The 23,642-nt window shown below is 47.7% G+C and overlaps 1 non-coding gene and 3 pseudogenes across 1 annotated transcript; 3 read left to right on the top strand and 1 right to left on the bottom strand.

The window, feature by feature from the left end:
* Positions 1-11,962: 11,962 nt before the first annotated feature.
* LOC145812659 (18S ribosomal RNA) lies at positions 11,963-13,782 on the top strand (annotated as a pseudogene).
* A 249-nt stretch (positions 13,783-14,031) lies between these two features.
* On the top strand, positions 14,032-14,187 carry LOC114323148 (5.8S ribosomal RNA). Its single transcript, XR_003651025.2, has one exon. It is a non-coding gene; the product is annotated as a 5.8S ribosomal RNA (ribosomal RNA).
* A 249-nt stretch (positions 14,188-14,436) lies between these two features.
* LOC145808136 (25S ribosomal RNA) lies at positions 14,437-15,864 on the top strand (annotated as a pseudogene).
* Positions 15,795-23,642, bottom strand: part of LOC145807876 (uncharacterized) — a 148,407-nt pseudogene continuing 140,559 nt past the window's right edge.

Genomic DNA, 23,642 nt, shown 5'->3' with positions numbered 1-23,642 from the left:
TTCAATTAGCATACCTTATGCTTGCATGTTTACATCATTCATTTGTCTTGCATGCACCGAGGCTCGGCGCATCATACAAACTGCATTGTATTTCAAAACACTTCTTTGAGTACGTGTTTCAAAGCATGTTATCAATTGTTGCATTCATATGCCATCTTAGATAGCTGAGCCTATTTAATTGCATTTTTGCATGTGTTGCATTACGCATTTTGCATAGTTAGGATCATGCATATTTCTAAATAGCTTTTGTTTTGGTTCGGAGTATACAGTAAGTCTTTACCCTTTAGCATACTTGCATTAGTGTTGTGGGAGCTGGATATTTGGAAGAGTCGGAAGCGTACTCTGGAAGACAGACACTACTCGGCTCTATCCTACACGATTAGAATGCCGAATAATATAGATAGGCCGAATAGGTATTGAACTATGGAGCTAAGTAAATAAGAGGATGATGAGTGAAAAGTGGGCCTGGCCCCGAGTCCAAGGGAACAAGTATAAATAAAGGAGAAACAAAATAAGAAATGTATGTGAGAATTGTTGTGAAAAACATAGAATACAAGCATTCTTGAGTGGTTATTCCTTTTCAGGTGACTATTAGCAGATCACAAGCTCTCCCCAGGATCAGAAGAGTATTTCCAAACCACATCTCCACAATTGGCGCCGTCTGTGGGAATACTCAAACACATCCATGGCAGGCACAACGGAAGACCCTCCGATAGCCACAGATGAAACAACGCAAAGAGACTACCTCACTCCATCAAACATGCTTGGACCGGACACCGTCCTTGTAAGACGCGCTCTAAACTTCGCCTCACCCTCGACTCCAGAGCATGAAGCAATGCAAGCGATCATGGAACAAGCAAAGCAAAACGAACAAAGGTTGGAGAACATAATCGCGGAGAACGAACGTCTTCGTGAAGATTTGGCCTTGGAAGCGGTGAAGTCCAAACAAGCTGTACGCCTAAAGCTGGATCGATCTCTGTAGGCAGGTGGTCGACGACCTCGAGCCCGACAAGACGACACTGATAGCGGGTCCGACTCGTTATCCCCGGAGCCCAGGAAGAAGGGGCAACCTGAAACTACCAGTTCTTTTGAAGAAAGTCCCCGTATAAGGCACAAGCGAAGAAGGAACAGCTTGGATGAAGATCAACACGATCCCTTCGTACGACGGATTGCAAAGGCGGTGCTACCTAAGAAATTCAAAACACCGTCATTCACCTTGTACGACGACAAATCAGACCCCACTGACCACATCCGCCACTACAAGCAAGCCATGACATTGCATGCAGATGACGAGGCCCTCATGTGCCGAATATTCCCCAGCAGTTTGGGACCATTGGCCGTCAGGTGGTATTATAAACTGGAGCCGGCTTCGATCAAAACTTTCTACCAATTACAAAAATCCTTAGGGCTAGATTCATCACTAACGAGGTCCAGCCGAAACAAGCCGACTCTCTCTGGGCAATGCAGATCCAGCTAGGAGAAACACTAAGGGCGTATTTGGCATGATATTGGGAGTGCTTTAATCTTGTTGATGACGCCTGCAACGACTCAATGGCTATCACCGCCTTCAAAATGGGATTACACCCAGACAGTGCCCTCCGCAGCTCCCTGACAAGAAGGCCCCCCCAAAAATCTAGGCACTGATGAAGAAAGTTGAGGAATACTGCAAAGTGGAAGACGACGCCTTGCGGGTTAAAGCCGGACAAATGGCCAACAAAACGGCCCCTCATGAAATTGCTCATCCAATAAGTTCCGTACCACCTCAGAGTCCTGAACCATGACAACGAGCTAAACGAGACAAGAAACGGGATTCTCGTCGATCAAGCGATCAATGCTCACACCGAGCAAATGAGCAACTGCAGGTTGATAACAGGCGCACAAAGCACGCCGACAAGAAATATATGGAGCTGTCAGAACCAATCAGCTCGGTTATGTCCAAAATCCAACATCTTCCGTTCTTCAAATGGCCGTCAAAAATGGTTGGACCCCCTGACACAAGAAGGCGGGACAGGCGGTGTGAATATCACAAAGATCACGGTCATGATACGGACAGTTGCTATGCTTTGAAAGACCACATTGAGGAATTGGTCTAGGATGGTCGCCTCCAGCAACATGTCCGAAAGAGCACAATCAAAATAGTTGCCCTTCGGCAAGACTCACCTCCGCTCGGCGTTATTCATATAATATACAGCCTTCCAACGCCACGTACCGTACACGTAATTCAGTCAGCCCCCCAGAGGCAACGCACACCAACGAAACAACCCCACGAAGCTCCGAGTATTGTCTTTGACGATTCCGATCTTATCGGCATAACACTCCCCCATATTGATCCATTGGTCATTAAACTACACGTAAACCGAATTACTGTTGAACGCGTCCTCATAGACCAGGGGAGCACTTCGGAGGTAATGTATTATGAGAACTTCATCAAACTCGGCTTCAACAAATTAGACCTGTCTCCTACTCCTCACCCATTATTCGGCTTCAACGCAAATCCAGAGTACTCGTTAGGGAAAATCACACTTCCCGTTCGAGCGGGCTCCCAAAAAGTGGACGTGGAATTCTTGGTCGTCAATCTCCCTTCGCCGTATAATCTCATCATGGGGCGAACTTGGTTGCATCATATTCAGGTCGTGCCAAGCACCTATCATCAGCTGCTACGCTTCCCGACCAAACACGGCATTGAGCAGATCCATGGTTCCCGACAATCCGCACAAAGCATGTTATCCCCTTTTCGAAAAGACACCAACGGAGTCGCAGGTCAACTCCACTAAAGTGTCAAATCAAAACAACCTCGACGGCGTCGGATGAATCCCTAGCGAAAAGCCACGGAAGCTCTAGGAGATACCAGCGACAACTTGCCAGGACGTATGATCAGCGCGTTTAGCCGCGCCGTTACACGCCGGGAAAGTTGCTCCTGAAGGTATTTTCGGATGATAGGAGACCGGTTGATGGAAAATTAGGTACGCAACGTTGCTCCTGAAGCACTCACGAAAATTTTGTCATCAAACCCGACTTGTGGGGAATGATCCTCGTTCTAAAAAATTCGCCATGTACACATTCCACCTTTGTAATGGAAGGATTCTGGTTCAGAAGCTGGATTCTTATTTAAAATAGCGCTCCGACGAAAAAGCCTCCGGATTCGGAGCGCCCTTCGTGGATATCACGATTGGCCAAACTAAGTCTCCAGATTCGGAGCCCCATTGGCGTATGACGTCTTTGGGCCAATTAAGCCACCGAATTCAGAGCGCCCTTCGTGGATATCACAATTGGCCAAACTAAGTCTCCGGATTCGGAGCCCCAACGGCGCATGACGTCTTTGGGACGAAAAAGCCTCCGGATTCGGAGCGCCCTTCGTGGATATCACGATTGGCCAAACTAAGTCTCCGGATTCGAAGCCCCATCGGCGTATGACGTCTTTGGGCCGATTAAGCCTCCAGATTCGGAGCGCCCTTCGTGGATATCACGATTGACCAAACTAAGTCTCCGGATTCAGAGCCCCATCGGTGCATGACGTCTTTGGGATGAAAAAGCCTCCGGATTCGGAGCGCCCTTCGTGGATATCACGATTGGCCAAACTAAGTCTCCGGATTCAGAGACCCATCAGCGCATGACGTCTTTGGGACGAAAAAGCCTCCGGATTTGGAGCACCCTTTGTGGATATCACGATTGGCTAAACTAAGTCTCTGGATTCGGAGCCCCATCGATGTACGACGTCTTTGGGCCGATTAAGCCTCCGAATTCGGAGCGCCCTTCGTGGATATCAGGATTGGCCAAACTAAGTCTCTGGATTCAGAGCCCCATCGGCGCATGATGTCTTTGGGACAAAAAAGCCTTCGGATTCGGAGCGCCCTTCGTGGATATCACGAGTGGCCAAACTAAGTCTCCGGATTCAGAGCCCCATCGGCGTATAACGTCTTTAGGCCGATTAAGCATCCGGATTCGGAGTGCCCTTCATGGATATCACGATTGGCCAAACTAAGTCTCCGGATTCGGAGCCCTATCAGCGCATGATGTCTTTGGGACGAAAGACTCTGGACTCGGAGCGCCCTTCGTGGATATCACGCTTGGCCAAACTAAGTCCCCGAATTTGGAGCACCCTTCGTGGATATCACGATTGGCCAAACTAAGTCTCCAGATTCGGAGCCCCATTGGCGCGTGATGTATTTGGGACGAAAGACTCCGAACTCGGAGTGCCCTTCATGGATATCACCCTTGGCCAAACTAAGTCCTCAGATTCGGAGCGCCCTTTGTGGATATCACGATTGGCCAAACTAAGTCTCCGAATTCGGAGCCCCATCGGCGCATGACGTTTTTGGGACGAAAGACTCCGGACTCGGAGCGCCCTTCGTGGATATCACGTTTGGCCAAACTAAGTCGCCGGATTCGGAGCCCCATCGGCGCATGACATCTTTGGGCCGATTAAGCCTCCGTATTCAGAGCGCCCTTCATGGATATCACAGTTGGCCAAACTAATTCTCCGGATTCGGAGCCCCATCGGCGCATGACGTCTTTGGGCCGATTAAGCCTCTGTATTCGGAGTGCCCTTCGTGGACATCACGATTAGCCGAACTAAGTCTTCAGATTTGGAGCCCCAAAAGTCTCCGGATTGACAACCCCATCGGCGCATAACGGCTTTGGCCGATAAAGCTTCCAAGCTCAAGGGTCGAGTAGTATTCCGAATTCGGAGCGCCCTCCAGAATGAAAACATTTACACATCAAGGCAAGGATATGTAGGTTGAGCCAGTACAACCGCATGAACAAGACAAAACGCGCCAGCTTTCAAAATAAGATGCTTAATTAAGCATATAAAAATTCAGAATGAGATAAACTTTCAAAATAAAACATTTTATTCGATTAAACAGTAATTACAAAAACACAATTCGCGTTCGAAGCATTACAATATATGTTCTCATATGGCATCGCGCTGGTACAGCAACAGCGCCGAATCAACGCCCGCTGATCAGAGAGCATCCGCAACAGTAATACTCAACGGTCGCGGTGCTACGTCGACCTCATTTTTCGGTGGCGGTTGCGGGGAACTCCCCCATTGTAATTTCTCCCTTTGGACTAATCTGCTTCGATGACTTAGAGGCTGACGTTTTTCTCATTTTTTGAACGCCCTACCTCCCGCGTGAGTGGGTTCTCTACTACGATTCATTGGAATGTCGAGCTCAGCCAAAGTCGAAGTTTCTCCTCTGCTGCTGAAGAAAACTCCATTTGACATTCACACTTATCTAACCCCACGCAACAAAATCGTTTTAAATCGAGTCTAAACGCAGTAAGCGAAGTTACTAGAGCGAGAAGTCCGAGGCACTTTATTTCTAAATCTTTGCAGCAAGCTCGAGGCGATTTCAATAATGCAACCCCAAAAGATGGACGCTGAGCGATATTGGCCATAGCTAATCCATGTACTAATTTTTGGCTTTTTTGGAGTTAAAATGGCCTAATTATATAAACGACAATTATAGATGGGCTGACTGTCTCCGAATTCGGAGCCGCAAGTGCATGACACCTTTGGGCCGGTTACGTCTCCGAATTCGGAGCCTCATCGGCGCAATGGACCATGCGTGACATGTAAAATATTTATTTAATGAAGAATGCTCATGACAAGCCGGCATGTAACCGTTCGGAATTAAAATGCCAAGTTGACTCGGGCCGGTCAATGTTTATACAACGAAACATATGCAAACACGTGTGTGCCGAATGAAAATTACAATGAAACATTTTATTCAATCAGACAAAAATTACATAGTTATGAACGTGATCTGCGTTCGAACGTTGCATTGAGTGTTTTTACACGACATCGCCTCCATCCTCACTCTGCTTGACTTCAAAGGTGGAAAACGAAAAATGGTTACGCTGGTACAGTGGCAATGCCAAGTCGACGCTCGCTGCTCGGAGAGCTTCTTCGGCCTGAAGCGCCTTGATCCAACCATGCCTAAATCCATGATTTTCGCATTGGCAAACTTCCTCGGCGAGCTTTTCCTTTGTCTTTTGTATCCCTACTTTTCGGCCTTCGTGGAAGCCTTGTTCATAGGCCCTCCCCTTCGCAGATTCCATCGCGAACATGCTTGCCGTATCGCGATCGGCGAGCGCGGTACTAATAAGCCGCTGGGTGACCCTTTCTTCCACGATTGGGTTACCCTGTCCGACAAGTTGTGCCTGAACGGCCTTGACCTTCCTTAGCTCACGCTCAGCCGCCTCCACGCGAGCCTCCAAGCTTCAGATGTGTTCATCCATTTTCTCTATTTCTTGGCGGGTAGCACGGAAACACATGCAGATTTCGTAGGCGGTGTAGAGCCCCTTCACCGCATCGTGAATGCCTTCACGAAACACTTCGAAGTCCTGCTGACCTACCATCAACTGCTGGACCTTAGGAGGAAAAATCTGTCGACCAAATTTGACTGCCACACTTGAATCTCGAACGATTGAGTCCGCATCTGTCATGGGTCTATTCCCCACAAAGACTGCCAAACTCAGTGGGCATGGGTTCGCACCGGGCTCCCTTCCAAAACGGGGTTGCGGGGATTTGCCCTGTGGCTCCTTGTCCCTCCTAGGCGACCTAATTCGACGACAAGGAGATTCACGTCTCTCTCGATCCCTCGAAATCCTTCCTCCCGCACGCCAAGGTTCACCACTTCGATTCATGTCTCCTCCCAGTTCAGCTAGCGTCCTCGCCTCCCCTTTGCTGTTAAAGAAGAGTCCATTCGACATTCGCGCTTGTTTATTCTTCATCAAAGACCTGGACTGAGTTGTTCACTGAGCACATAGATAGAACCTTCATTCATTTATTCCCTACGAGGGCAGCACCATCGAAGCAATCTCATTAATATCGAAACCTCAACAGCCCGGCGCTGACCAAATCATGCCCCCGTCAAACACTGTTATTCGACAGTCTTAACTTCCGCAAAGGCAGATTCATCAATCTATTCGGCTTCAGTGCCGCAGCCGCTTCACGAATTGACTCTACAATATTGTCTGATTCGGCGTTAAAGTTCATGAACCAGCTGGGGCAGGGGCAGATTCATCAATCTATTCAGCTCAGTGTTGCAGCCGCTTCACGAATCGACTCTACAATATTGTCTGATTTGGCATTAAAGTTCATGAACCAGCTGGGGCAGGGGTAGATTCGTCAATCTATTCGGCTTTAGTGCCTCAGCCGCTTCATGAATCGACTCGACAATATTGTCTGATTCGGTGTTAATGTTCAGGAACCAGCTGGGGCAAGGGCAGATTCATCAACATATTCGGCTTCACTGCCACAGCCGCTTCATGAGTCGACTCAACAATATTATCTGATTCGACGTTAATGTTCATAAACCAGCTAGGCCAGGGGCAGATTCATCAATCTATTCAGCTTCAGTGCCGCAGCCGCTTCACGAATCGACTCCTTAATATTGTCTGATTCGGTGTTTAACGTTCATGAACCAGCTGGGGTAGGGGCAGATTCATTAATCTACTCGGCTTCAGTCACGAATCGACTCTACAATATTATCTGATTCGGTGTTAATGTTCATGAACCAGCTGGGACAAGGGCAGATTCATCAATCTATTCAGCTTCAGTGCCGCAGCCGCTTCACGAATCGACTCCTCAATATTCTCTGATTCAGCGTTTAACGTTCATGAACCAGCTGGGGCAGGGGCAGATTCATCAATATATTCGGCTTAAGTGCCGCAACCGCTTCACGAATCGATTTACTAGTCCTATTTGGCACCAAGAGTCAATTTACGTGTTCGGATAAATTAAAGTTTCAACTAATATAATTGCCAAGATTACACTGCTATCCAATCGATAGTTAGAAGGCACAACGGACAATAATCATTTTATCCAAAGTAGTGGAAGGCAAAACTCTTCATTAATAGCAAAAACTGCGTACAAGTAATAGTGAAACGGGAAGGAAATTTTTATTAATAAATTGAGGGCAGATAGTGACTAATTTATACATGAAAATTACCTTGAACTAACAAGAATCCACTAAACAAAAACGTACATTGAAATTGGAGATACCTAATAAAACTAGAATGTCTCCCAGATCAATCCTCGGGATCAGACTCAAGTGGCTCAACGTTCACTTGCTCGTATGGAATTGGCAAGGCCAATGTAACTCCAGCGGCAGCAAGGGCTTTGAGCGTCCCATCTTTGAATCCCTGATTCTCAAATTTGGGGACCTCATCTATGTATTCCTTCAAGGCGGCGCTCTTCCCAGCCTCTAGTGCCGTAGAAGCTTCAGATTCGGCTTTTTCTTTGGCCGCCTTCAATTCTTCTAACTCGGCCTCTGCCTTGGAAAGCGCCTCCTGGGCTAACTTGAGCGACTCCTCGCTTGCGTTCGCCCTATCCTCAGCTTCATATCTGAGCCGGTCAGTAGTCCGACCACTCTCCTTTTCAGCTTCGGCTCGAGCACTTTCCATTGCGGCTCTCATCGCCTCGAACTCGGCCCTGCTTCTTTCATCTTTAGTGTCAAACTTTAAGCGGCCAATTCTTTCAATGGCATCACACTACTGGTGGCCTAGTTCAACTATCCTTCCAACCGTCTGTAAAACAAGTTTGGATCACCACACCAAGGAATATCGTATGCAAACCAAACCAAACGAGCAAAAAAGAAAGTATCGTATACATACCAGAAGGGCCGACTGGGTAGTGAACGCTATAGTTACCAAATCTGGCTCTTCCCAAAAGGTGGCCTTGTCAGCCGGTAGCGAAACTGAGGTGGCCAAGCTCAACGCCACAGCTAGATCCTTCATGGCAGATGCGTCAGAGGAGATTGGCGTGTCATTGATCTTTGGTTGAACAACGAAAGGAACAACCACATCGGACTCCTCTAAGCGAGGCCGCTTGTCAGCAGGGCTATCCTCTGAGCCGGTCCCTCTCTCGGCGGAACATTTTTCGCCCCGTTCTTTTGAAACCAGCCGTTCTTCCATAACCTGCTGTTCAACCCTCTCCATCTCGGCTACAACAAATTGAGCCGTTTCTTCTCTCGTAACCGGTTGTAACGATTCAACCGGGGCAGGCTCAGAACAGACGGCCTCGACTTTCTTTCGGGCGACCATTCACTCGGCATTTCTCTTTCTCGCCATCTGTGTGAGATTTTCCCCAGCCATGCCTTCAGAAAAAGCATCGGGTAGATCTCCCAAGTTTGTAAAAATATCTCTGAAGGAAAACTTCACCCGACCCGAAGTGGACGGAGAGTTAGGCTGGTTAAGACCGGCTGCCGCAAACGCTGATTTCAGAGCTTCGTCGACCTCTTTGGCCTCCGCAGCGAACACCTTCGTTGATTCGGCAAGTGCTTCGACCACCGGCTCTAAGTCTTGCTCCGAATCAGAAGCTTTGAGACCAATTTGCCTGAGGGCCTTGAAGCTGGGGAAGACAAGAGCCGTAAGGTGTTGTTCCCCGGTTGGGATCGGAATGTCGTCCGCAGCCGAGAATGTAGTATAGGTAGGCTTGTACCGCAGGAGAATATGGGCGGCTCTCCCTTGCTTATGTACGTTTGGACGGCCAAAGTGCTTTAGTGCATCCTTAATTTCCGCAAGGACTTCGTCATCAGCCGACGTCAGAATCCTCTTCAACTTATTACCTGTAAAAACAAAGGGTTAGACTTCGAGAAAAAGCTGAATAAAAGAAAGATCAACAAACAGGGAGTCATACAATAACCTGGTTCACCCCTTCGTCTGGGAATAGGGTCTAGGCGATCTTCGCTTTTGCTGAATTCCCAGTTGCCTCGGACATCAACCATTACATCATCAACTCATTTGCTAGAGCTGGCAAGCATCGTTTCCAAGTGATGGTCGGTGTCCTTAGCCCTGAGAAAATAGCGCCCGAGCCGACCGGAGGATTTGGCTAAAGCGTAGCAGTGCCAAATCGCCGGAATGTCAAGATTGATCCCGAGATGCCGGTTCAACTCTAAGATTCCCATTATAATTCGAAAAAAATTCACATTGGGTTGCGAAGGAATCAAACCCCAATAGCGGAGGACAACCCTAAGAAATGGGTGTAGGGGAAAGCGAACTCCACCCTCCGTAATGGATAGGAGAGAAAAGACGATTGTATTTTGGTCGTCCCTCTCCATATCAAGGGTATTGTCCGTTACTAGAGATAGATGGACATCATCGGGGATAGAGAAATGTCTTCGGAACCCAGAAATTCAACCCTCAGAAAGGAGGTCTTTCAAATGCTTAGCCATCCTGGTAAGGACCCAAGGATATTCTAAAATCAAAGATAAATACAGAAAGTAGGGTTGCAAAGAGAAGAAAAGAAAACTTACAAAAGGCAAAGGAGAAGACGGAGAAGAGTCGCATAAAACGCGTTGGAGAAGAGACACCGACTGGCAATCTAGGAGGTTCAAATATTTGAAAAAGCATGCATTCGAAGGGACTAAAGTTTCAAATCGTAATAAATGCGAGAGAAGCATGAATGAGGCAGGAAAGCGTTGTAGTGACCAAAAAGCATGTACGCGTTCTGACGCGCATCGGGAAGAGGGTTAACCGCCGAATTTTTGACTGCCCAGACTGGAAGCCAAACATGCCGACTAACTGATGCTAGTGGGGTGTTTGGGGGGCAATTGTGGGAGCCGGATATTTGGAAGAGTCGGAAGCGTACTCTGGAAGACAGACACTACTCGGCTCTATCCTACACGATCAGAATGCCAAATAATACAGATAGGCTGAATAGGTATTGAACTATGGAGCTGAGTAAATAAGAGGATGATGAGTGAAAAGTGGGCCTGGCCCCGAGGCCCAGGGAACAAGTATAAATAAAGGAGAAACATAATAAGAAATGTATGTGAGAATTGTTGTGAAAAACATAGAATACAAGCATTCTTGAGTGTGTAGACTGACTTATCCGTCGGAGTGCTAATTCCGGCACCCCCGACCGGAGTGTTTATTCCTTTTTAGGTGACTATTAGCAGATCACAAGCTCTCCCCAGGATCAGAAGGGTATTTCCAAACCACATCTCCACAAGTGTGAGTGTTGCCATGATAGCATGCTTGCCATAAGGCTATTTGCTTAAGTGATAAACTGCATGAATGCCTGTGGATAAAGGCTTTGTTGCTTGAATTGGAACAATTCGATAAATGCAAGTTTTAAGCTCACTTTGCGAAGTGGCAAATCATGTTTTAAAGCCCACTTGAGGGTGGCATTTTCAAACCATTTTCGAAAACAAACATGAATTGTTTTGTTCCAAGTTTTGTGACTTAGTCTATACTTGTATGCTGTGTGCATCACGTAGTAAAGTTAGCTAATAACTGGAATAAGAACACATGTGTTTATAAAACAACATATCATGCTTAGTAGAGGCCGATCCTTTGATTGGGCGAGCGAGGGTGCTCATTCAGGACCTTCCCCTCTCATACCCATGTTCCCAAGCCGAGGCAACTTTGGTGATGACGGGCACGTGGCCTTTGGCACGAGTCAGGGTTTCCTAAATTTCCCAAAAACAAAATATTTAGGTGGCAATTCTGTAATCTGGCAAAACAGTCCATGTTTGGCGCTTTTTGATTCAAAATTGATTTTCCAAAACCAATTGCCAGATTTGGACTCTTTGGTGTTTATTAGTCTCACATTCCACTTTGTGAGATTAGATTCAGAACCGTGACAAGAGTCTGAACTGTAGGACGACCAATTTGCGCCCTTTCTAAAAGGGGAGGTGCGCGAAGAAAGTTGGGTGCTACAGGTCTCCAAAGTGAACAGCCTTTGGTCGATGGAACAATGTAGGCAATGGCAAAATGAATTCATAACTTCAGAAAAAGGATTGGCTCTGAGGACTGGGCACCGAGGTCCCAATCCCAAACCCGTCGGCTGTTGGTGGACTCCTCGAGCTGCTCCCGCGGCGAGAGCTGGTCGCTGCGTGCCGGCCGGGGGACGGACTGGGAACGGCTCCTCGCGGGGCCTTCCCCGGGCAGCGAACAGTCGACTCAGAACTGGTACGAACAAGGGGAATCGAATTGTTTAATTAAAACAAAGCACTGCGATGGTCCCCGCGGATGCTCACACAATGTGATTTATGCCCAGTGCTCTGAATGTCAAAGTGAAGAAATTCAACCAAGCGCGGGTAAGCTCGAAACTGCGAATGGCTCATTAAATCAGTTATAGTTTGTTTAATGGTATTTGCTACTCGGATAACCATAGTAATTCTAGAGCTAATACGTGTAACAAACCCCGACTTCCGGAAGGGATGCATTTATGAGATAAAAGGTCGACGCGAGCTACACCTGTTGCTCTGATGATTCATGATAACTCGACGGATCGCATGGCCTTTGTACTGGTGACGCATCATTCAAATTTCTGCCATATCAACTTTTGATGGTAGGATAATGGCCTACTATGGTGGTGACAGGTGACAGAGAATTAGGGTTCGATTCCGGAGATGGAGCCTGAGAAACGGCTACCACATCCAAGGAAGGCAGTAGGCGTGCAAATTACCCAATCTTGACACGGGGAGGTAGTGACAATAAATAACAATACTGGGCTCTTTGAGTCTGGTAATTGGAATGAGTACAATCTAAATCCCTTAACGAGGATCCACTGGAGGGCAAGTCTGGTGCCAGCAGTCGTGGTAATTCCAGCTCCAATAGCGTATATTTAAGTTATTGCAGTTAAAAAGCTCGTAGTTGGATTTTGGGTTGGGTCGACCGGTTTGCCTCAAGTGTGCACCGATCGTCTCATCCCTTCTGCCGGCGATGCGCACCTAGTCTTAATTGGCTGGGTCGTGCCTCCGGCGCTGTTACTTTGAAGAAACTAGAGTGCTCAAAGCAAGCCTACGCTCTAGACACATTAGCATGGGATAACATCAGAGGATTTCGATCCTATTACGTTGGCCTTCGGGATCAGAGTAATGATTAACAGGGATAGTCAGGGGCATTCATATTTCATAGTCAGAGGTGAAATTCTTAGATTTATAAAAGACGAACGACTGCGAAAGCATTTGCCAAGGATGTTTTCATTAATCAAGAATGAAAGTTGGGGGCTCGAAGATGATCAGATATCGTCCTAGTCTCAACCATAAATGATGCTGACCAGGGATCAGCGGATGTTACTTTTAGGACTCCGCTGGCACCTTATAAGGAATCAAAGTTTTTGGGTTACGGGGGAGTGTGGTCGCAACGCTAAAACTTAAAGGAATTGACGAAAGGGCACCACCAGACGTGGAGCCTGCAGCTTAATTTGATTCAACACAGGGAAACTTACCAGGTCCAAACATGGTAAGGATTGACAGAATGAGAGCACTTTCTTGATTCTATGGGTGGTGGTGCGTGACCGTTCTTAGTTGGTGGAGCGATTTGTCTAGTTAATTTCGTTAACGAACGAGACCTCAGCCTGCTAACTAGCTACGTGGAGGTGACCCTCCACAGCTAGCTTCTTAGAGGGACTATGGCCCTTCAAGCCACGGAAGTTTGAGGCAATAACAGGTCTGTGATGCCCTTAGATATTCTTGGCCTCAGACGCGCTACACTGATGTATTCAATGAGTCTATAGCCTTGGCCGACAGGCCCGGGTAATCTTTGAAATTTCATTGTGATGGGGATAAATCATTGCAATTGTTGTTCTTCAACGAGGAATTCCTAGTAAGCGCGAGTCATCAGCTCGCGTTGACTACGTCTCTACTCTTTGTACACATCGCCTGTCGTTCCTACCGATTGAATGGTCCGGTGAGGTGTTCGGATCGCGGGGATGTGGGCGGTTCACTGCCGGCGACATCGTGGGAAGTCCACTGAACCTTATCATTTAGAGGAAGGAGAAGTCATAACAAGGTTTCCATCGGTGAACTTGAAGAAGGATCATTGTCGATGCCCCTGAATGAACGACTCGGGAACTTGTCATGTTATTACCTTACTGCTGGGGAAGTAAGAGGCGGGCGGGCCATCGGCTCCCTCCCTCCTGTTGCCTCTGCTCATTGAGAGTGCGCCCGGGGCCCCTCCGGGGGCGGTAGATGCCAATCCCCGGCGAAACAATGAACCCCGACGTGAATCGCTCTGAGGAACCCGAACGAAGAGAGCGCGTTCGCATGCAGCATCTCGCGAAAAAAACTAAATGACTCTCGGCAACGGATATCTCGGCTCTCGAATCGAAGAAGAACATTGCAAAATGTGATACTTGGTGTGAATTGCAGAATCCCGCGAACCATCGAGTTTTTGAATGCAAGTTGCGCCCAAAGCCATTAGGTTGAGGGCACATCTGCTTGGGTGTCTCACATTGTGTCGCCCGCGCCCCCTCTCCCCTTAAGAGAAGAATCGCTGGGGGAGGATGTTGGCCCCCCCCCCCGCGCGCGGTCGTCTTAAAAATGAGTCCCCCGCGACGGACAACGCGTCGCGACGAGTGGTGGTTGACAAACCGTTGCGTCACCTCGCATGCGTCCGGGCCGTCGCGAGAGGTCTGTCGTGACCCTATCGCGCCATTGCCAAGGCACTCCGATCGCGACCCTAGGTCAAGCGGGATTACCTGCTGAGTATAAGCATATCAATAAGAAGAGGAAAAGAAACTTACAAGGATTCCCCTAGTAATGGCGAGCAACCCCGTTGTTCGAATTGTAGTCTGGAGAAACGTCCTCAGCGGCGGGCAAGGCCCAAGTCCCCTGGAAAGGGGCACCAAAGAGGGTGAGAGCACCGTCATGCCCGGACCCTGTCGTACCACGAGGCGCCGTCTGCGAGTCGGGTTGTTTGGGAATGCAGCCCTAATCGGGCGGTAAATTTCGTCCAAGGCTAAATACGGGCGAGAGACCGATAGCAAACAAGTACCACGAGGGAGAGATGAAAAGGACTTTGAAAAGAAAGTAAAAGAGTGCTTGAAATTGTCGAGAGGGAAGCAAATGGGGGCTGGCGATGCGCCCCGGTCGGATGTGAAACGGCGACTAGCTGGCCCGTCGATCGACTCGGGGTGTGGACCAGTGCGGATTGGGGCGGAGGCCAAAGATCGGGCAGTCGAAAAGTCCGCGGAGACGCCTGCGCCCTAATCGTGGCTGGCAGCGCGCACCCTCGGGCGTGCTTCGGCATCTGCGCACTCCCGGCGCCAACCTGGAAGCTCCCCATTCGGCCCGTCTTGAAACACGGACCGAGGAGTATGACATGTGTGCGAATCAACGGTTGAGTAAACCTGTAAGGTGCAATGAAGCTGATTGATGGAATCCCCTCATGGCTTGTATCGTCGACCAACCTTGATCTTTTGAGAAGGGTTCGAGTGCGAGCATGCCTATCGGGACCTGAAAGATGGTGAACTATGCCTGACCGGGGCGTAGCCAGAGGAAACTCTAGTGGAGGCCCATAGCAATACTGACGTGCAAATCGTTCGTCTGACTTGGGTATAGGGGTGAAAGACTAATCGAACTGTCTAGTAGCTGGTTCCCTCCGAAGCTTCCCTCAGGATAGCTGGAGCCCGGGCACAAGTTCTATCAGGTAAAGCCAATGATTAAAGGCATCGTGGGCGCAACACCCTCGACCTATTCTCAAACTTTAAATTGGTCAGACGGCACGACTGCTCCATTGAGCCACGCCACGAAATTGAGAGCTCTAAGTGGGCCATTTTTGGTAAGCAGAATTGGCGTTGGGGGATGAACTGGAAGCCGGGTTACGGTGCCCAACTACGCGCTAACCTAGAACCCACAAAGGGTGGTGGTCAATTAAGACAACAGGACGGTGGTCATGGAAGTCGAAATCCACTAAGGAGTGTGTAACAAATCACCAGCCGAATCAACTAGCCCCAAAAATGGATAGCGCTTAAGCGCACGACTTAGACCCGGCCGTCGGGGCAAGTGCCAGGCCCCGATGAGTAGGAGGGCATAGCGGTCCCTGCGAAACCTTGGTCATGAGTGCTTTCCACGCCCAGTCGTACTCATAACCGCATCAGGTCTCCAAGGTGAACAGCCTCTGGTCGATGGAACAATGTAGGCAAGGGAAGTCGGCGAAATGGATCTGTAACTTTGGGAAAATAATTGGCTATGAGGACTGGGCACGGGGGTCCCAGTCCCGAACGCATCGGCTGTCGGCGGACTGCTCATGCTGCTCCCGTGGTGAGAGCGGGTCACCACGTGTCGGCCGGGGGACGGACTGGGAATGGCTCCTCGCGGTGCCTTCCTCGGGCAGCGAACAGTTGACTCAGAACTGGTACAGACAAGGGGAATCCAACTGTTTAATTAAAACAAAGCATTGCGATGGTCCCGGCGGATGCTCAAGCAATGTGATTTCTGCCCAATGCTCTGAATGTCGAAGTGAAGAAATTCAACCAAGAGCCGGTAAACGGCGAAAGTAACTATGACTCTCTTAAGGTAGCTAAACACCTTGTCATCTAATTAGTGACGCACATGAATGGACTAACGAGATTCCCACTATCCCTGCCTACTATCCAGGGAAGCCACAACCAAGGGAATGGGCCTGGTAGAATCAACGGGGAAAGAAGACCCTGTTGAGCTTGACTCTAGTCTGACTTTGTGAAATGACTTGAGAGGGGTAGGATAAGTGGGAGCCGAAAACGAAAAAAGTGAAATACCACTACTTTTAACATTATTTTACTTATTCCTTGAGTCAGAGGCGGAGTTCCCGGAGGTCTCGGCTGTGCGCCTTGCCTCAAGATCTCTTGACTCGACTGTTCGGTGTCTGGTTTTACACCAAAAACTTGTGTTTTGCCTTGGAAGGCAGGGAATGGCTTGTTGGCCATCCCCACACCCCACCGGCTATCCCCATCCCCCTGCCGGCCATTTCTTGGTGCCACCGGCAGTGTTTTCTTAAAACCAATGGCCGGTCGGCACTATATTTTGCCGACCGGCACTTTGTTTTGGCCGGTGACCTCTTTTGCTGGCCGATCTGCACCCTTTGCACCCTTCAGGTATGGCACATGCCAGCTGTGCCAGCTGGAATGCACCATCACTCCTCCCCATGCACGGGGATGACCACTTTGAGCCTTTGACCCCCTTTTTCCTTCTAGATGGTTGAACCCTTTGGTCAAGCTTCTTGGAGAAGCTTGACCCTTTGTCATAGCTTCTCCAAGAAGCCTTGACTCCCCTTGCACCCTTTGCCCCTTTTTACTTAGCTTCTTTGAGAAGCTTAAGCCTTTGCCTTTGCCTATATAAAGAGCTCTCCTCCACCATGTTTAGGGTGGATGGGGTTGAACAAAATACCAGACCTATACATATATATCTGATATATATCCCCCTCTCTCTCTATATCTCCCTCTCTCTCCTCATTTGGGTGTGTTAGAGGGCTCTAAAGTGTGAGGTTCTTGGCCCTTTACACTACACCTCCAAGCCTACTACCTCCACCATCCATTCAAACATCTTGGGGCTGATTTTCAGAGGCTAGGAGCTCATTTTCTGGACCAAAGAGCTGCTGTCACCTTTTGGCTACAGGGGTAACACACTTTTCCCTCTTTGCTCCCCATTTTTGCACACACTTTTAGCCTATCTTGCTTTCTGTTTTGAGCTTAGTGTATAACTAAAAAAAGTCTCGTTTTTAGCTCCTTTTCAAGTTTTTTTAAGAACACTTTTGTGTTTGGGGTTGTCTACCCCCTCTTAGGCCTTCTTTGGCCTTATTGTTATGCATTTTTTGTGAGCTCCGGGACCACCTTGTTTAGGCCTCCTCACCACTAAAATCTTAAGGGATTTCAGTGGTGAGGAGGGTGTCTTAAAGTCCTAAGAAAGAGAGGGCCATCCCCTTTCCTTATTGTCTTCATTACTTGCATTTTTGGCCTTACAAAGGGGCCTATGTTTGCACACTTCTTGAGCTCGGTTCAGGCATTTTTCAGTGGGTTTTAGGACCCTCAAAACTCATTTTCAGAGTTGATTTGGTCTTGCTAAATGTCTATCTTGCATGTGCTTAATAACTCCTTGCATGGCCCTCTAAAGTAACTCATCATTTTTGCATGCCATGGTTGCATATCAGTGGTTATTTGGGCCTATTTTCACATGTTTTATTCACTGATTTTTGATGGTTTGGTGAGATTCCATGTGCATCATATAGTTGCCATACAACCCATGTTTGCTAGTCAAAGTTGCATGCTATTTTAGTCCATCTTGCTAACATCTTTTGGCCATGCTTTGAACTGGAAATATGCATGTTTTGGGACTGCCTTGACTCTGTCTTCATGCTTCATGATCAAATAATGCATGCTTTGTATAGCTGTAAGCCATCATTTGTGCCTAGTTTTGAGTTTCGGGGCTCATCTCATGCATCGGGTGCCATATTTCCATGATTCGGGACTATTTTGTATCATATTTTAGTGCTGAAATTTGCATGTTTACATACCATATTCCATGCCTTGCCATGCTTTGGTAGAGTGGCATTTGATGCCTTAGGTTTAGCCTCGATTTGCGTGCATGCGTGCACGCATTTTGAGTGTCTCATTTTCATCTAATGGCCACTGATTTTGGTATGCTTGCGAGCTATCCATTTTAGTTTAAGTCCATCATCGCATGTTGTTGCTTGCCATGTTTGCTTACATGTTTAGGTTGCGCGCCTAGTATACATTGCTCATTTGCATGTTCATGTGGCATACTTAGCCTCCATGCCTAGGTTGCATTTCATTGAGCATGCATCCCTTGCCTCTTGATCAATCATGATAGGGGTTGGGGCCCTTTGATGTGTTTTGTGCTTGCATTTCATTTGATATCGAAGTTGCAAAACTTGGCCTCTTAGGCCATCATGCATAATTGATGGCCCGAGGGTCGAGGGGCATACTCCCTTGAGTCCATTACATGATTGGGAGAGTGGCCATGCATACATTGCTTTGAAAATTCCATGCCATACACTGCTTGCCCTCTGCTGCTGTCAATTGCAGGTTCTGCAGGATGTTTTGGCCGGTCAGCTACATATAGTGTCGAACGGCCAGGAATTTGCAGCCGATATATCAAAATGCAGCCGGTGATCATTCCCCGCGGCCGGTGACCATTCCTCCTAGCCGGTGGTGCTCCAAAGTGTGCAGAGAACCTATTCCAAGACTTGTGCAGTCTTCAGAGGAGCTAGGGCAGTGTAAACAGAGGCAGTAGTGCAATGGCAGCGAGTTTCCGGGCAAGACGAGTCAAACATGCATCATTCGCGCATTCCGAGGCACGACTGCGGCCTCCTTCTTTCTGCATTTATTTTGTTAATTAATTAAGCGTCTGTAATAATTAATTAGCTAGGATAGTTGATTTGTTATTCGGACTGTATTATTCTTTCGGACCCTCCGAGTGAGGGCAATTGTGTAATAAGTGTGCGTGAGTGTGTGTATGTCTTCCAACCCCACGTCTTTCTTCCCTTTTATTTACCCGCTTATGATGGTAGACGAGGGCATATTTATATTAGCGTACCTTATGCTTAGCATGCGTGCATCCATACATTTGTCTTACATGCACCAGGCTCGGTACATCATGCTAACTGCACTCGTATTTCAATTCCAAGTTGAGTATTTGTTAGTTGCAGCATTTCACATGCCATGTTTAGGATAGCCGAACCTGTTTGGATTGCATCTTTGCATGTGTTGCATTAGCCATTTCAAATATGAACTAGGATCATGCATGTGATTACTAACTGGTTTCTGTTTTGGCTTGGAGTACTAGGTGAGCTTTTATGGTTTAGCATGCCGCATGCGTGTGAGTGTTGCCATAATTGCATGATTACCATGAGGCTGGCTGCTTATGTGATATAACTGCTTGAATGCCTGTGGATGGAGGTCGAATTGCTTAAATTGGGATAATGCATTAAAACTGTGAATTTTAAGCCCACTAGATAGTGGCAAAACCATCTTTTCTAAGAGCCCACTTGAGGGTGGCAAAACCTGCATTTTAGCCTACTTGCGAGTAGCAAACCATTTTCAAAACAAACATGAAATGTTTTGTTCCAATTTAGGCGATTTGGTCTATACTTGTTTGCTGTGCGCATAACATAGTAAGTCTAGGCTAATAACTGAAATAAGAACACATAATGCTTTCAAAACAAGATATCACGGTTAGTAGAGGCCGCTCTTTGATCGGGTGAGAGGGGGTGCTCATAGCTAACCTTCCCCAATCGTACCCATGTTCCCGAGCCGAGGCAACTTTGGTGATGACGGACACGTGGCCTTTGGCACCGAGTTAGGGTTTCCTAAATTCCCCAAAATAAAATATTTAGGTGGTGACTCTGTATCTGGCAAAGCAGTCCATGTTTGGCACTTCTTTTTCTAAAAATCTGTTTTCTCAAAACGATTTGCCAGATTTGGACTCTTTGGTTCAGATTAAGAACCGTGACAATTTGAGTCCGAACTGTAGTAGACCCGCAAAATGAATGGAACGGGACCTCACCCTCCCGGGGCGTTTGAGGACGTCTACAGTTTCTGGCGACTCTGCTGGGGAGTTTACAGAGCTTGACTCGAACTCGTGATATCCTGTTTTGATTTCATTTATGTGTCTCTTTGCATTGCATGTGCATAGGTGTGCCTAGGACACCGTGTTTGCCATCTGCCATTCCTGAACGGTTTGCCGGAGGCTTGTCTTGTCAAGACATGACCATAAGGCTGACCGGTTGTGGGCTCTGACAGTATGGGAACACAAACCCCGGTTTTACCGAGGCACCCTTTTTTGACCATTCGACCTAGTGCTTATTGAAATTCATAGTGACCATTCCAAACTAGGACAGGTTTCTCACCCGATGTTAGGTTGTTTAAAACCACTGTGTGCGTAGTGAAACCCTAGTTCCTGACAAAATAGGACAGGGAAACCCTACCCCAACATAGGGGTGTTTTGGCTCTCTCTTACTTGCTATGTGCTTTTAGAGTGTATCTCTACAGGAACCCATATACCAGTTTTCAAGGCTGGGTATCAGGCCTGTGGGCAACAGCATCAGTATTTGGGGAATCAGTTTTACCCGAGGGTATCAGTTTACAGGAAAATATTTGGGTAATAGTTATCAGTATTGAGTACAGTCGTTCCACTATCCGTTCTAGTGAAATTGGGTTGAGATGCTGTCTGTTTTCTCTTTTGCTAGGTAGTCTTGGAACCATAGCTTCAGAAGGCTTCACTATCCCCCGAGTACATTGAATTTGTGCTGATAGACTTTGTCAGGTCAGAGACTCAATTCAAGGGTAATCAGGGCCAGAGAAGGCTAGTCAGGTACAGACCATCAGTACAACAGTTACCAGATCAGTGATCTTTGAGCAGTCGGGTTGAGATTTCCGAGCCTACTACAGACACAGATATATCGGTTGCTCAGTTAGATCAGGACAATATGTCGAGTCTGGAAGAGATGGTGCGCCAACTCCAGGATAGTATGAAAACCATGTAGCAAGATGCTGTCCGTCAAGCGGAATTCTCCAAGCAACAAGCCGCGACTATAGCCCAGCAGGCAGAAACAATTGCCAGGTTAGAGCAGCAAACTGGAGTATCTACTTCACGCCAGGCTCCTCTCCCACCAAGAGTTCCTATACTTGGGGAGGCAACCCACGTCCAGGATGATACGGACATTCCAGTCAGGCTAGCCCCACCCCCGGTTCTACCCCAGCTATCTAAAGCACAAACCAACCTACCGAACTCCCCTTTTGCGCTCGAGGTGGACCCCACAACACTAAAGGTGAGTAAACTGGAAAAACTATTCAAGAAGTCTCAAGGAACTCAATCCATTCCGGACATAGAGGATGGTTATACCGACTCAGTGGTGACATTACCGGATCGGTTCAAGATGCCACATATCGATCGATTCGATGGCTCTGGAGACCCAATGGTGCACCTCCACCTGTTTTCTGATATCCTGAGACCAATGGGTTTGACCACAGCCCAGAAACTATCACTATGTGGTCGAACCATGTCTGGGATAGCCACAATCTGGTATGCGAAATTGGAGAACTCTGTGAAACAGAATTAGGAAGAGCTGGCTGAGGCCTTCGGTGATCAATACTCGTACAACACACAGATTGAGGTCACAACTCGTGATCTTGAAGTCACCCGCCAAGAGCCAAAGGAGGGTTTTTCAGAGTTTGTGGCGAGGTGGAGAGCAAAGGCCTCGATGATGGCTACAAGGCCTTCCGACAAAGACCAAATAAAGATGGTTGTGCGCAACCTCCAACCCAACTGATGCAGAAAATGATCATGCTCCCCTTCCCTACCTTTTCAGACCTACATGAGATGGGAGTATAGATCGAGGACGCTATGAAGCAGGGCCTCATTGACCAGGAGAAGGAGCCACCCAGGAGGGCGTTTACCCTTAGTTTGAATGCGACCACCAGCAGTGATGCAGCTGCTAGGACTTCAGACGTGGGCATGGTCGCCACCACCACACCAAGAGCAGCCACCCCCTTTGTTGGTGCATCCATTTCAAACCCCCGAACTTCAGACTATCTACCCCGAGACAAGAGGGTTTTCACCCCATTCTTTATGCCTTTGTCTAAAGCTCTAGGGTTCCTACTCAGGAAAGGACATCTGAAACCGTTAGAACAACGGCCCCTACCCGATCCTCTCCCTGCAAAGGATGACCCGGCTAAGTACTGTGCCTTCCATCAACAAACCGGTCATGACACCGACAGTTGTGTCCGTTTTCGCCATGAGATACAAAATCTGATCGACAATGAGGTCATCGTCGCACCAAGCTCTGCAAAGTCTATTGGCACTTGATCAGTGAACTTGTGGGGGGATAATGTGATGTGATCAGAGGTTGGACCACCTGCGGGCGGCACTTAGTTTACTCCAGATGTGGTGTATGGCACGCACTATTTTGAGCATTTGTGAATGCTAGTTTTGTACATTCTGACTTGGGTATTGGGTCAGTCTTGTTGTGTTGTTTTGAGTCTGTTTTGAGTCAGTCCTTTTGTTTCGAGGTCTGTCTTGTCGTATCGAGTCAGTCCTGTTGTGTAGGAGTCGGGTGATTCCGGGGCTGTTACCTCGGACATCACTATCTTGTTTTGTGTTTGTCTTTTTGCTTTCTTTTGAGTCTGTTTCTGCCTTGGAGCCAGTTATGCCAACAAATTTGAATGGAACAGCAGTGATTTTCACACTCTTGTGTTTGCTTCTGCCGTGTGCCAGTTGTGCCAGAAGTTTGAATGAAATGACAGTGCTCTTCGCCTGCCTTTTCTGTGCCTTTGAAGTCATTGTAATGACCTAAGTTTTTCAAAACTTTTTTCGAAACATTGTGATCAAAACGAAGAGGAAGGAATTCCTCAGGTTTTGCAAAACTTGATCAATTGAGAGAAAGAGAGGCATGCTAAGCCCTTAATGATTGAGATCATGCTTGCTAATGTGAGTACTGAGAAGGACCCTAGCTTGATCCAGATTGGTTCTACACTGTCTTCGGCGCGAGCGATTTGTCGCTTTCTTAAAAAATTTCAAAAAATAATTTTTGCACGGTCCTGCGAAGACTTGTGTGGGATCGCTCTTGAGATTATGCAGCTTAAGATCGCTCTCAGCCTCGAGATTCGACCCCTCACTTTCAAACCTTGAACCTGAGTTCAGAACGTTCAACGGTCAACCACAACGTGAGGCCTGTGTGGCCATTTTGAAGCAGCCCTCGAACAAGAGGCACCAAAGTTAGATCAAGAAGATCAGATCAAAGGAAGCTTGTAAAGCTAGATCAGAAGCCCCCCCTCAAACTAGGGGCAAAAATGTCAGATATGCTCGAAGAGCCGAAGATGGATCCTTCAGTAAATCAATACAACAGCCACTTTCCTGGATACGGATGGCTTCAAAACCCTAAAACCATTTGGCATGGACTTGTTACAC

Source organism: Camellia sinensis, chromosome 14, assembly GCF_055761805.1.
Source record: "Camellia sinensis isolate YWXY chromosome 14, ASM5576180v1, whole genome shotgun sequence".
Classification (NCBI taxonomy): Eukaryota; Viridiplantae; Streptophyta; class Magnoliopsida; order Ericales; family Theaceae; genus Camellia; species Camellia sinensis.
This window is presented reverse-complemented; position numbering and strand designations above follow the sequence as displayed.